Genomic DNA, 12,221 nt, shown 5'->3' with positions numbered 1-12,221 from the left:
CTCTGCTTCTCCCCGCAGGGTCTGCACATAGGGATGGGTGCGCACTGACATATGGGAGCAACCCTTTCTAGGAACAATTTTGGAATGGGGTTAAATGGGGCTGTCTAGATTTTCCAACCTTCATTCTGATTCATGGCAGTTTGGGGCAGGGTAAATATAATGTTATTTGTAGTTAAATATGTACAACAGTGTGTACCTCCTCTAAGCTCCTCTGCGCTGCCCACGTGGTGTGCTCCGGGCAGTGCCATCTAGCTCAGAAGAATAAACAAACCATTCAAGACCTTTGTTTGCCTGTGAGTCATGAGGAGGCTGTTCACTGGAGTATTAAGAAAGATAAACATACAGCAAAACTCTAAAGACTATTTCTGGAAACCTTAACTGGAGGGAACAGCTAATCCATTGTTCAGAGTCTGCAGAGAATTACAAGGCTGGAGAGAGGAGTGGAAGCAGGAAAGAAGCAAAAAAAAAAACACAAGAATCTGAGAGATCAGAAATTCAGAATGGTTGTAATTACCCATGCAAGCACAAGGGTTTTGCGGGAAGAGAGGGATGAGTGACACAGGGGACTTGTGGGACAGCCTGGATCCAAGTGAAGTCATAAGAGGAGTCAGTTGTTGCTCATCTCCTCTGGAAGTAAACAGGGAATATCATACATTAGTTGTCTGTTTATCCAAAGGCAAAAAATATTGGTTATAGATGAATAACTATCATTTACTGATTGCAGTTAGTAGAAAGCCAGTAAGTAATTTCCCCCATACAATCCAGCTGAAGATTGAGAAGGGATGTTGTACCTGTTTTAAACTTCCGTGACAAATGAGACCAGGCCCAATTTGTAACAATTCAAAAGACAATTTATTTAATTAAGCAAGCGGCAAAGTGAGCAAAACAGCGCTGGGCGGCCGGGGAGTCCGTGCTCCGCCAACGGCTCGCAACCTAAGCGAGGTTTGAGTCCCGTCTTTATACAGTTCTTAGTTCCTGTATACGTGACCTTCCAGTGTACGCGGGCCGTTGCTAGGGGGTCGGGATCTGACTCCTGGTGGTCGCTGGGATGAAGGTTCGTAGTTATCTTCACTGCCTCCAGCGGTTCCCGTTGTTGCAACATTGTTTATGTTTCCTGATGTCCTGACAAGGGGGCTTTTTACAAAGCAATCCTCGATTTGGCTTTTTACAAAGCAGTCCTCGATTTGTCTAACAACCCTCACCCCGGGAGGGGCTTTCACAAAACAATCCTTGAGTTTCGATTTGGTTAACAACCATCACCCCAAGAGGGGGGGGCGGGGGGCGGGGGGAGGCTTTTAAAAAACAATCCTTAAGTTTCGATTTGATTAACAAACCTCACCCTTTTACTTATTACAGTACCTAAAAATGCAAAGGCCTTAGTATTTTTTGTCTACATAGTTCTGTTAAAAAGGAACAACTTCCCTTTCACTATCCATTCTATCTTCTGCTGTTTTAATACTGTCACTTATTACTCCAAATATACTCAAAAAACTTGTGTCACTTCTTGAGAAACAGCAATGCCAAGCCCCCAGTGTTCCATGCAGGACAGATGTGATCTCTCTTCTCAGGGCAGTCCCTGAAAACCTGTGTGGCAGCTCTGTGCTGGTGCAAGACTGAGTCCCTCTGGTTTTTTTTTTCCGTTATACTGAAGAATGATATGGAGCTACAGAAAATTAAATAAAATAAATGCAGGTGTTCAATGATGAAATGTATCTTCCATGGTTCTTTTTAAACTATACTGGTTTCAGACTGGGGTGAAACTTACCCATGAGGGCCTTCACATTCTACTGGTTTGGTACTGAGCTTCAGACAGCAGCTAGGAAGGTCATAAACAGAACCTTTTAGAAGCTCTTAACATAGGCAGGCACCTGTGAGCTGGATTGGGATCCAAACCAATAGGTAACACCAAGTTGGAGGCCTCTGCCTGTCTGTGCTGCCCCTGCTCTCAGCCACACACAATCTCAGAGCTAAGCCACACCACCTCTGGGGTGTCCTCAGCCTGCACTGCTGGCTGCAGACTGGGCTTGTTTGCCAGCCCCTCTGTAATCTTGCCTGAAGTCATGCACCTCAGCCTGTGACCATAGCACTGTAATCTTACTTGGCTTCCTCTAGCCTGAAGTCACCTGTTGGCCTGAGTCCTAATGTTTGGCTGGGTTCATTCAGAGGCCTTGCTTTCAGCCATGCCAGCTAGATGTAGCAAAAGTCAGATATGTCTCCAAACTTTTTATTAGTGCAGGGCTTTCTAAACGTTTCTTCTCTCATGTCAATGTCAGGTTACATCCCTGTCCTGCCCACAGCACTCAACCATGCCCTTAGCACAGTGCTGCCTAATTCACCAAATACTGACTGTAAATACATGGTGTATTGGATTCTTCCCCAGTCCTGTCCAAAAGCCATCAACTAGCCAAAATCCTACACCCAGTCTGGGACTGTTCAGGACCTGCCCAGCTACTTCACTGGCTTCAAACATACCCTCAGCCTTCTGCTTCCTTCTAGTTTACATCTAACATAATCGTGGGCAGTAAGTATTTACTAGGATTATCCAAAACTATCATGTAATGTGCTCTACCAGTTTTAAACTGCATTACATCTAACCTCAGGTCTCATACTGCTTATAGCCTAAGCTCTGAATGGATTACTGGTGGGTTACCAGTAGCTCACCTACAGCTCACCCTTTTGCTAGCCTGCAATCACCAGACAAACGCATCATAAATCTACCACTCAACCACATACTGCTTCTTCTGAAACTCTAGAGATTATCTATTGGCTCCAAACCCCAACCCAAGGATGTTGTTGGACATAACTTTATTTCTAACTCTTCGCTCTTTATTGATTCCAATCCTATCTACAGCTTCATTTGTTAATTCCTTCAAAAAAGCTGCTGATCGGCCAAGTGCAAACACTGTCTCAACACAGCTTCATAAGCTGTCAAATATAACGTCATTCCAGCTCTTTGTGGAGGTCAAGATTTCACAAGACTCACTTGAACTGAACAATAGAACAAAAAGGCAGTGCAGAGAGTAAAAAAACAGAAAAAACTCTATTCAAAACAGAATTTGCACAGGAACACTTAGGATAAGTTAAGAACTTAGGAGAAGTTTAAGAAGCTAAACGAAGAATTCAAATTTGTTCCTATTCTGAAATAAAGTAGCTAAAGTTTCAAGATTTTCTCCCTATCTACAAGGAAGATCTAGAATTACTTTTATCTGGTTTCCTAAAGAAAATAGCTTTTATTGTTAACCTGGCCTGTCCAATTACCTCTGATACCTTTTGAATGCATTCAGTAATTTCAATCTGAATTGCCACAAAGGTTAAATTCTGAAGTACTGTGAGAAGTTATTAGAAGCAAGGAAGTCAAATGAGATTCTAACAGTAGCAGAGAGAGGCAGAGCTCAGCTGCACGAGGTTTTGCCTGACAGCTGCTGATTCAGTTGGAACACAGTCCTGATAAGTAATCAGCACTTATGTGTTTCTAGATGAACCATAATCCATACTGTCTCAAGTCTGACATGTCTTTCAGAGGATACAGAAAACAGAGTCATAGAACTCACAGAATCTTAGAATCATTAAGGTTGGAAAGACTACTTAAGACCATCTAGTCCAACCATCAAGCCAAGCCTATGACTGCTCTAGGCCATGTCACAGTGCAACATCCACCCTTTTCTTCATCACCTCCAGGGACGATCTTGAAGGTCTTTTCCAACCTGAGCAATTCTATGATTCTATGATTATGACGGTGACTCCACCACCTTCCTGGGCAGCCAGCTCCAATGCCTCACCACTCTTTCTGAGAAGAAACTTCTCCTAATATCTGACCTGAACCTCCCCTGGCGCAACTGAAGGCCATCCCCTCTCATCCTATTGCTGGTATTTGGGAAAAAGGGGGAGTGGAAAGTGGCAGGGAAGAATGGTGAAGGGATAAAGGAGATGATTACTTAGGAAGTTTGGTTTCATTTGTTTCAAAGAAAGTCCCAGAGGCTGGGAACTGCAAAACAGGGGTAAGTACTGTTTTATTTTATGTCTCCTAGAACAGTGTGGACTGTCCTTACTCAGGGCTTTTACATGCAGCCATTATTAGTAATATAATTTTATATGAGAAAAGTAGGATCATAGAATCATAGAAAGACTTGGGTTGGAAGAGAGCTTAAAGATCATCTAGTTACAACCCCTAAAGGAATAGTAGAAAGGAGCAAGTAGCTCTTGCTCCACTCTCCTGCTATGATTACCTAAAATCACAGCAGAGGGAGCAGGCTGCATAGCAGTATTTGCAGCTGAGGTTCTGGCAGGGAGCAGTAATGGCACAGGGCTCAACATTTCTGCTCATGTGAGTCGTGTCCCCTGGCAAAAATAGACAGACTCTGCTGCCTGCAGTTTGCAGAGAGCAGCTGAGGGAAGCAAACAATCTCCCAAGGTGGTCGGCCAGGAGAGGCCAAGGGTGGCTGGAAGGGAGGAAGTGCTGTGTGAAACCTCTGCAGAACTGGCAGAAATGCCAAGGGGACAGCATCTCTGCTTCTGATAAACCTTCAGCTGCTTCCTCTCTGCCCACGGGGCTTCAGGCAGGGCTTTTCTCTCTCCTCCCCGATGATGGCTTCTCCTCTGCTTTCATTGGTCAGCTTGTGTCTGCGTCCCTTTCCTGTGGAAATTGGAGATACGGGCAGGAGAAAAGACATATTTGGTAATGTTTCTCTTCAAAGCGTCTTTTTCACAAGGCTGCCTCAGCTGCAAAATGTTAAGGAGAAAAAAAAGCTCTTGGAACTAATTCCAGACAGACCCTAATGCCTACAAATTTGTCGAGGTAAGCCAAGTCCAGAAAGGCAAAACATGAAGAAGGTTCATTATTTGACTGCTAGGGACTCTCAAATAACCAGACAGGCCAGTACTTAAGATCTTCGTATTTCAGACGTCTCGTCTTTCATATCCTTCCTCATCCTGTACTCCCACCCTGCTCACTTCTTACATTTCCCTTCATCCCCAGTAAATCTGCTGCGTTTAAAATTGTTTATAGAACATATAAAACATGAAAATATTCCTTAAAATATCTACGGGGAAATAGTCTGTTCATCTAATCATCTGCTTGGTGGAGTTATTTGCAAGATCCCCTAATTGCTTCAGCTAGTTGCTTCCCTGACTTATTTATTTTTACTTTCCAGAAAGTCCAAAAGAGCTTTTTATCTTGTTTTGGTAACAGTTGACTGTGGGGATGCTGTGGAGTGTAGGATGCTGGGAGGAGGTCTCTGACTCATCCTTCTGCCAGAACTGTTATAAGGGCAGGAGGTGTAGTGACTGAGCTCAATTTCAAGGTTTTCTGAGGAGCTACTTCTCCCCCCGATATTTTAGAGCATCATAGAACTGCTAAACCATCAGTCATCACCTCTGGCCAGAAAGAGGGGCAAATTACATTCTCTTAATTCATTACACATCCAAGATACCCTGGATAACTACAGAGGAGCAAGTAGTAAATTTATCCATTAAAATTCCCTTTCAGCAGGAACTACTCACAAATGTACAGGAAGAAAGGCACAGGGGATACTCTCAATCTACCCAGTATTACCTATAATAATTCAATTGCTCCTCACATGATTTGTGAAAGTAATAAATTTGCTTTCTCATTCTAGATATGACTCAACAATAGGACTTAACACTCTAAAATGGCCTACCAGTGATATCTGGATATAATAGTCCTTCCCTTATTTTGTTTTCTTCAAGACTTGATTGTCTCTGAGATGCAAATTGAATGCAGCTTTTAATGCCAACAATGGCTATTTGGACATGTAATCTGACCTCACATACAAATGCAGGCCATAGAAATAGATTGTTTGGCTAACAAATGGTAGAACAAACGGTTCTACAGTACAACCAAGTAACTGTCTGCAGCTGCAAAGTTACATAAAACATAGTTTTTTCCTTCTTCCTCTAGTGGACTGATGAAGAAACTGTAGTCTAGAAATTATTTTGTAAGAATGCTGTTTGTAGTATGAGTAGCATAGGCAGAAATACGAGAAAAGCTCCAGGGCTGCCAAAAATCTCATTTTTTTGGAAGAAAGGCCCTTGGGCTTTGAGAAAGTACTGTAGGAAAAATGTTATTTGAGTGAGATAATTTCTGTCTCACTGCAAAATAATTATTCCCTGACATCAAAAATATTTTGCAGACCCCCTCCAGCTGTCCTTGCTAGGGACAGGCAGTGTGGCATTGCCTCTTATTTCTGGCTCTGCAAATTCCTTTCCCCAGCAAAAATTGCAGAGTTCGGGGAGCAGCTGAAAGTCTCAGGTTGTTCCAAAAACCTGACAGCTTATGGTTGGTCTGAAATGCTGCCTTAGTACTTTCACCCTTAGGGCATGCAAAGGGGGTATTTTCTCACTTTTCCACCATAAAGTTTCAAAATGACTTTTCATTTGTGCATAAGGCTATCTGTAACTATTGAACTAAGGATGCTAATAGGAGCTCTGCCACTACCTATCTTTCTTACCACAGCTTCTGGTTACACAGCAGTGGCTGTGGCGTATCCTCCTCCCTATTCACTGTATAGTTTGGCAAAGGATATGGACTTGCTACTGTTGCAGTCAGAGACAAAATTCTCCTTTCTTTCTGAAGTAAAAAAGCTGGACAAGCCTAGAAACTTCTTTGCAGCTAAACATCCCACAAACCATGACACTTTTATTAAAGGAAACCACTGTAATGGAAGTAAATGCTGATACCTCTCATTTTTTTTGTCTCATGAATCATTGTGTTACACTTTTCTTCTCTTACTCTCTGCAATCCAAGGTCTCTCACTGCATACTCTGTTTCAGACAATCCAATCCACTGAAAGCAAGGGGATCATTCAGCATTTACAGGAGTGAAAACCACTCAGCACGTGTTAGCGGTATGTACAGAATGTAAACTTCTGTGTGTACAGGATGTGATCTGGCTCACATACTAACACCAGTATATGAGGAAGTCATGAGGAAAGCAAGAGTGAGGGACCTGATGTTTTGATGGCAATCTCAGGTTACAGCAGCAGGTTGAGAGAACCGGTTGTTTTCCTCCACATGGCACTTACACGGGCTGCATCTGAAGAGCTGGGTCCTGTTTTGGGTTCCCCCTGCTACAAGAAACACATGAGCAGATTAGAGCAAGTCCAGCATAGGTCCACTGAACTGGTCAGGGGTCTGGATCACAGAATGTGCAAGAAGAAGCTGAGAAGGACACACTGTTCACCATAAAGAAGAAAGACTTGGGAGTGTCTGACTGATGTCAACAACTACTTAAAGGACGGACAGAGGGAGAAGACAGAGCCAGAATCTCCCTGGAAATGCAAAATGACAATGAAGCAACAGTCGCAGATTGAAAAGAATAATCAAATTTACAAAACACATGAAATACCATAGTATGAAGAGGATAAAATACCCCTAAGAAATTGGAAATAGTAATGTCTGGAGATATATCCTGAGATCCCAGCAGACTTTGGTGCCTTTGGTTTACCTGAATTGACCAATAGTGCACATAAGTATAAGTAGTACTTCTACCAAATGGTATATCCTAGTATGGACTTTCCAAGTCACTGGAAAATAGGTTACTCTGTGTTTAAAAAGCATTTATGCTGACATGTATTTTTAAAAATAATCAGTTCAGGTCAAAACATTTTTCTGACTGATGGTGTATCTCTCTAGGATGATAACGTATAAATCTGGGGGTCTGCTTGATGAGTGTAGATTGTCTCCAGACAGTTAAGATAATCTGGGGAAACCAGACAGCTCCTATAAACCAAACACAAGAGATTCTCTCATATGGTACTTGTTTACTTGAATGAGGAACTTTTGAAACTTTACACATTTATTCCACAGTCTGGCAGCAGTGGGCACAAAAACTGGAACAAACTGACCTTTCTGACTTTTATCAAAGACAACCTCTGTCCTTTCTTTACTGTCTCCTTGCCTCTGAAGTCCACTCCCTAGAGAATATAGGACTGCTTCATTTCATGTTTCCTTCCATTTTTCCCCTTCCTTCAACTTGTTTCATATCACACTCTGCACCTGTTTTGAAAAAGCAAGTAACCTGTGAAGATATTCCTCACTCCTGGGAGAGACAGATGGAACCTGAGCCATGGCATCTTTGTTGTGCAGGGTAACAGAAATAGCTTCCATCAAATAAGCTGTTTAGCTAAACGCAGATGGTCTCTTCATGATGAGAGATGACTTCAGAGGATGGGCAATGTCACACATGCACACATAAAAGCCAGTAAATGTGAGACTGAAAATTCTCCTGTAAGCTATAACTCCATGGGAGACAGCCTTGCTGTGAAAACAAGATGTGAGAGCAGCAGTCGCAAGGGTATGGGGTAGCTGTGAATTGTGCCCTTTCCAAAAGTAAAGGTGAAAATTCTGGAACTTTTTGCAGACCTTCAGCTGATACTTTGGTTTCCTGATCTGATTTATTTAATTCAAGTGAGCAGGGATATTCTTTCTATCTGAACTTCATCATCACATAAAGCTGTGAAATTCAAACTGGGTTTATAATGTGACATGAAAATTGTATTACTATTTAGGAATCTCATGTAACTCTGGTGTGTTGTCTGCTAAAAGACAGTATGTGGCATTTCATCAGGGCTCTCCGTAGCCCTAGAAACAATGCTGCACTCCATCAAATACATATTACAAATTCAAATAGGCAAAGCAGTGGAAAAACATTGTTAGCTCCCGGTTAAAGTGCTGCTGAGCAGTACACTTGGAAATCTCTGAGAAGCATTTCTGTCTAATTCCATAGTGTTCAGTAGTCACTAGGATTGTCATAACTTGCTCAGTGGCCAGACTGAATGCATTTGTTATAAAAATGAATTAATATTGTCATTAAGGTTCTATCAAACCTTCTCCTTCTGTGTCTGTATAACTTTAACATGTAGTGATGTCTGGGAACTCGGTGTCCTGTCAGCAGAAGTTTAAGATGTGAAAAAGGTTATTCATTTCGTATAAGAAGTTACCTACAAGTCAAATATGGCAGCATCAATTCATGGTTAATTAATTACCAGCCTCAGGAAGGGTGTTGGACAACGGGAAACACAAAAGCTTGAAATGGGATTTTGAATTGTTTTGCTGGTTTTTTGTTTATTAGCTGGAAAAAAAATGAGAGAAATATTTAGTAACAGCATCATTGTAAGTATGGAAATAGATTAAAGACTGCAGAAGTAGTTTGAGTTTGAGCTCCCAGGTCCATTTTGTTATACTTGTTTAATTGTAGTACACCACAGAAAGAATTTTTTAACCAGCAGAACATCTCTCTGTATTTACTTCAGAAATGGAATACAAATCACAAAGTTTTGTTTTAAAATTTGTTGACATTGGAATGATGCTGCCGTGTGCTATAGAGTACTACTTGAAATTCAATTGTCTGCAAACACCATGATCATGGTGGTACAGTGCTGAACTTGTTTTTTTCCTTTTGACTGTAATCTAAATTTAATCAGTTTATTTTCCCGTTTTGCTTGGAGTCATCCAGTATGGAAAATAATACCTTAAACTATGCCTAGAGCATGCAAAGAGAGATCATGCTTCTTTTGATTTTCTTATTTTCCCAGCGAATAAAGTATGTATAGCCTTGACCAGTCCAGATTGTCATTCTATGTCTTTTTAATTTTTTTCTGTGAATTAAATAGCCTTCAGATACACACAGACATGCTGTGAAATGTAATGTAAGTTTATAAAGTGTGTTGGCATCCTCAGATGAAAGGCACTATAAAACCACAAGGTATTCTTTCATAGTGCAACTTATTGATGTGGTTTCTTTTCCACCTGCCAGATTCAAATGCTATGGTATGCAATAATTTAAATTTATAAGATAAAAATAAATTGTACTTTAATGTATTTTAAAACGTATTTGTTGTATTACTACAAAAACCTCAAACAGGATACCGCTCTCAATTGTAAGTTAAGAAGCACAGCTAGCCAAGAAAGCTGTTGTTTTGGTATCTCAAGAAAAGCCAGTTTTATCAAATGGAGACAAATACAAAGATATTTTCAGTACAAATTATTTCTGACACAGTGCACATACATCCTGATGTAAAGGTTATTCTGTGGTGTAGTACATGAGTCTTTAGAATACACCTCTTGAACTTTTGAACAAATGTTTCTTTCACAATGGGATAATCCTATTAAGAAATCCTGAGCATGGTAGGGGAGCCTAAGTATCCAAATAAGATATCAGCAAAATTATTGCATAATATTACATCTTTGCTGTTTATGTAAATAAAATATGGTCCTTGGATCCAAAACCTCAGTGTTAATTTAGTCAGAGCATGTAACTGTACCCTTTGAGTAATGACTAGAATATTAATAAACTTGGCTGCATTTATTACACATGGAAAGCAGATGGAAATGAAGGTGCCAAGATAGCTGCTTACTTATTTACGGCCTTTGTGCAATACACTATAATTTGTCAGAGTCTGAACTTTTGACCTTCAGTCATCATGAGAAGATAGCAAAAGGCTTTGGAAGAAGGTAATGCGAAGGGGCAGAAGGAAACAGTTATAGAGGGAAAATCCCAGAGTAGATGGCTACACAGCCTCATAGCGTTCTGACTTTGAAAGTTCTATACTTAACAGTACAGAAATGGCAGGAATGGCAGATTCTGTAAGTAATGAAGCTATGGAAGCAACAGATAAAATTTCCTGGAAACAAGACTTATTTGCCTAGTCAGTTACCAAGGACCTACGTTGTGTGTTTATCTTCTACATAATAATTATCATGCTAGCTTTTTAAACTGCATTAGTACTGCCTCTTCTCAGATTTATTCATCTTGTCTAAATGGCCAAAAAGTTGATAAGCCAGGCTGCAGCAAGGACTGACTGTATTGGAGCTAGTGGCGGCTGCGTTGGAGGCTGGAACTTGGAGTCAAAGTGCATTTGAGATATTGTATTTTGTATTGCATTTAATTGTCAAATTCTATTATGAGGAACTGAAAAGAGCTGAGTACCATGCACACTTCACTGTAAATGAAAGCAGGTCAGAGCTCCACATTACCACCCAAAGCAGCAGAGATGAACTGCCACTGTGCAACCTCTAATGTGGAGTTTAACAAATGCTGCCATGACATATTTTCTGCTTTGGCTGAAACTAAGATGTGTGTGCCAGGGCACAGCAACCTGACTGTCCTAACTGCTGTGAGAGGGCAAACGGGACAAGTTAATTCTAAGGCCCAGGTAAGAAGTGAAGCAATGTGCTGGTTTTGTTTTCTGTGAGACTCTACAGGTGTGCTGTAGGAGATAGTCCTGAGTGCAGGACTGAAGAAGATGGCTACATACATACATCTATAGCAATTCATGATGTTGGTCTTTATTGATTTAGTCAGCAGTCATGTTACCTGAAACTTCATCTTCAAAGTTTGTCTTTCTCAGACTTTGAAAGCAGAAGCAAGTAATGGTATATTAACGATGTATCTCCTCAAAGTATTGTACAGAGGGGCACACCAGCATCCCAGGCCTTATTTGAACAAAATCCTTAACACAAGGGAGTCATGTGCTTTGAAATGTGGGCAGCTGGTGCAGCTGAGCAGTGGCCCAAAGCCAGGTAAAGGGTGCTTTACTCTGTGACTAGGGAGGAAAAAGAAGATGAGGGTTCATAGTTGGCCAGACTTGTGTCCTCATTTCGTTCCATGGCCAGGCCCAGGCCAAATATGAAACTGTTGCCTCAGCGTGGTTTTGATACTACTGTGACTAATTCTTCTTACAGCTCTGTTCCAAAAATTTGTTTATAACAGTGAGACCATGAAGGAAAAGGAGTTTTGCTACTTACACTTAAATACATTCTTCCTCCTTGCTATTAGGCAATCACATACAGGAGCAGCAAAGAAAGCCTCCATGGCTTTTCACAACACTGGAAGATCAGTTCCCAGGAGATACATATCAATGTGTATTTGCTAAACAATGTAAGGCATGAGATGGCATTTCCTCTGTTTAAGAATGATGTCCCTGACTAGCTCAACTTACCTCTTTGTCCACATCATAATGGCAATCCTAGCACATTCTCTAAAGGGATGGCGATATTTAAAAGTACTAACATGCTTCATCCTACATACACTGTGGTTCCCACTGCCACCCTCACTTCAGACTTAATCATGTGGATCAATGTTTGTATTCTTTGGTAAAATTACTGAAAGCATTATTCCAACCATCTGACTGAACACAATGTCTCGTTACTCATGAGTGCTATCTTCAGGAATCGGTTGCTATCTTTAAATTGCTTCTGCAAGG

General features: G+C 41.1%; 1 long non-coding RNA gene across 1 annotated transcript; it reads left to right on the top strand.

Moving 5' to 3' along the window:
• Positions 3,782-9,573, top strand: LOC110396948. The gene is made up of 2 exons (XR_002437391.1): positions 3,782-4,795; positions 6,790-9,573. It is a non-coding gene; the product is annotated as an uncharacterized LOC110396948 (long non-coding RNA).

Source organism: Numida meleagris, chromosome 3, assembly GCF_002078875.1.
Source record: "Numida meleagris isolate 19003 breed g44 Domestic line chromosome 3, NumMel1.0, whole genome shotgun sequence".
Lineage (NCBI taxonomy): Eukaryota > Metazoa > Chordata > Aves > Galliformes > Numididae > Numida > Numida meleagris.
This window is presented reverse-complemented; position numbering and strand designations above follow the sequence as displayed.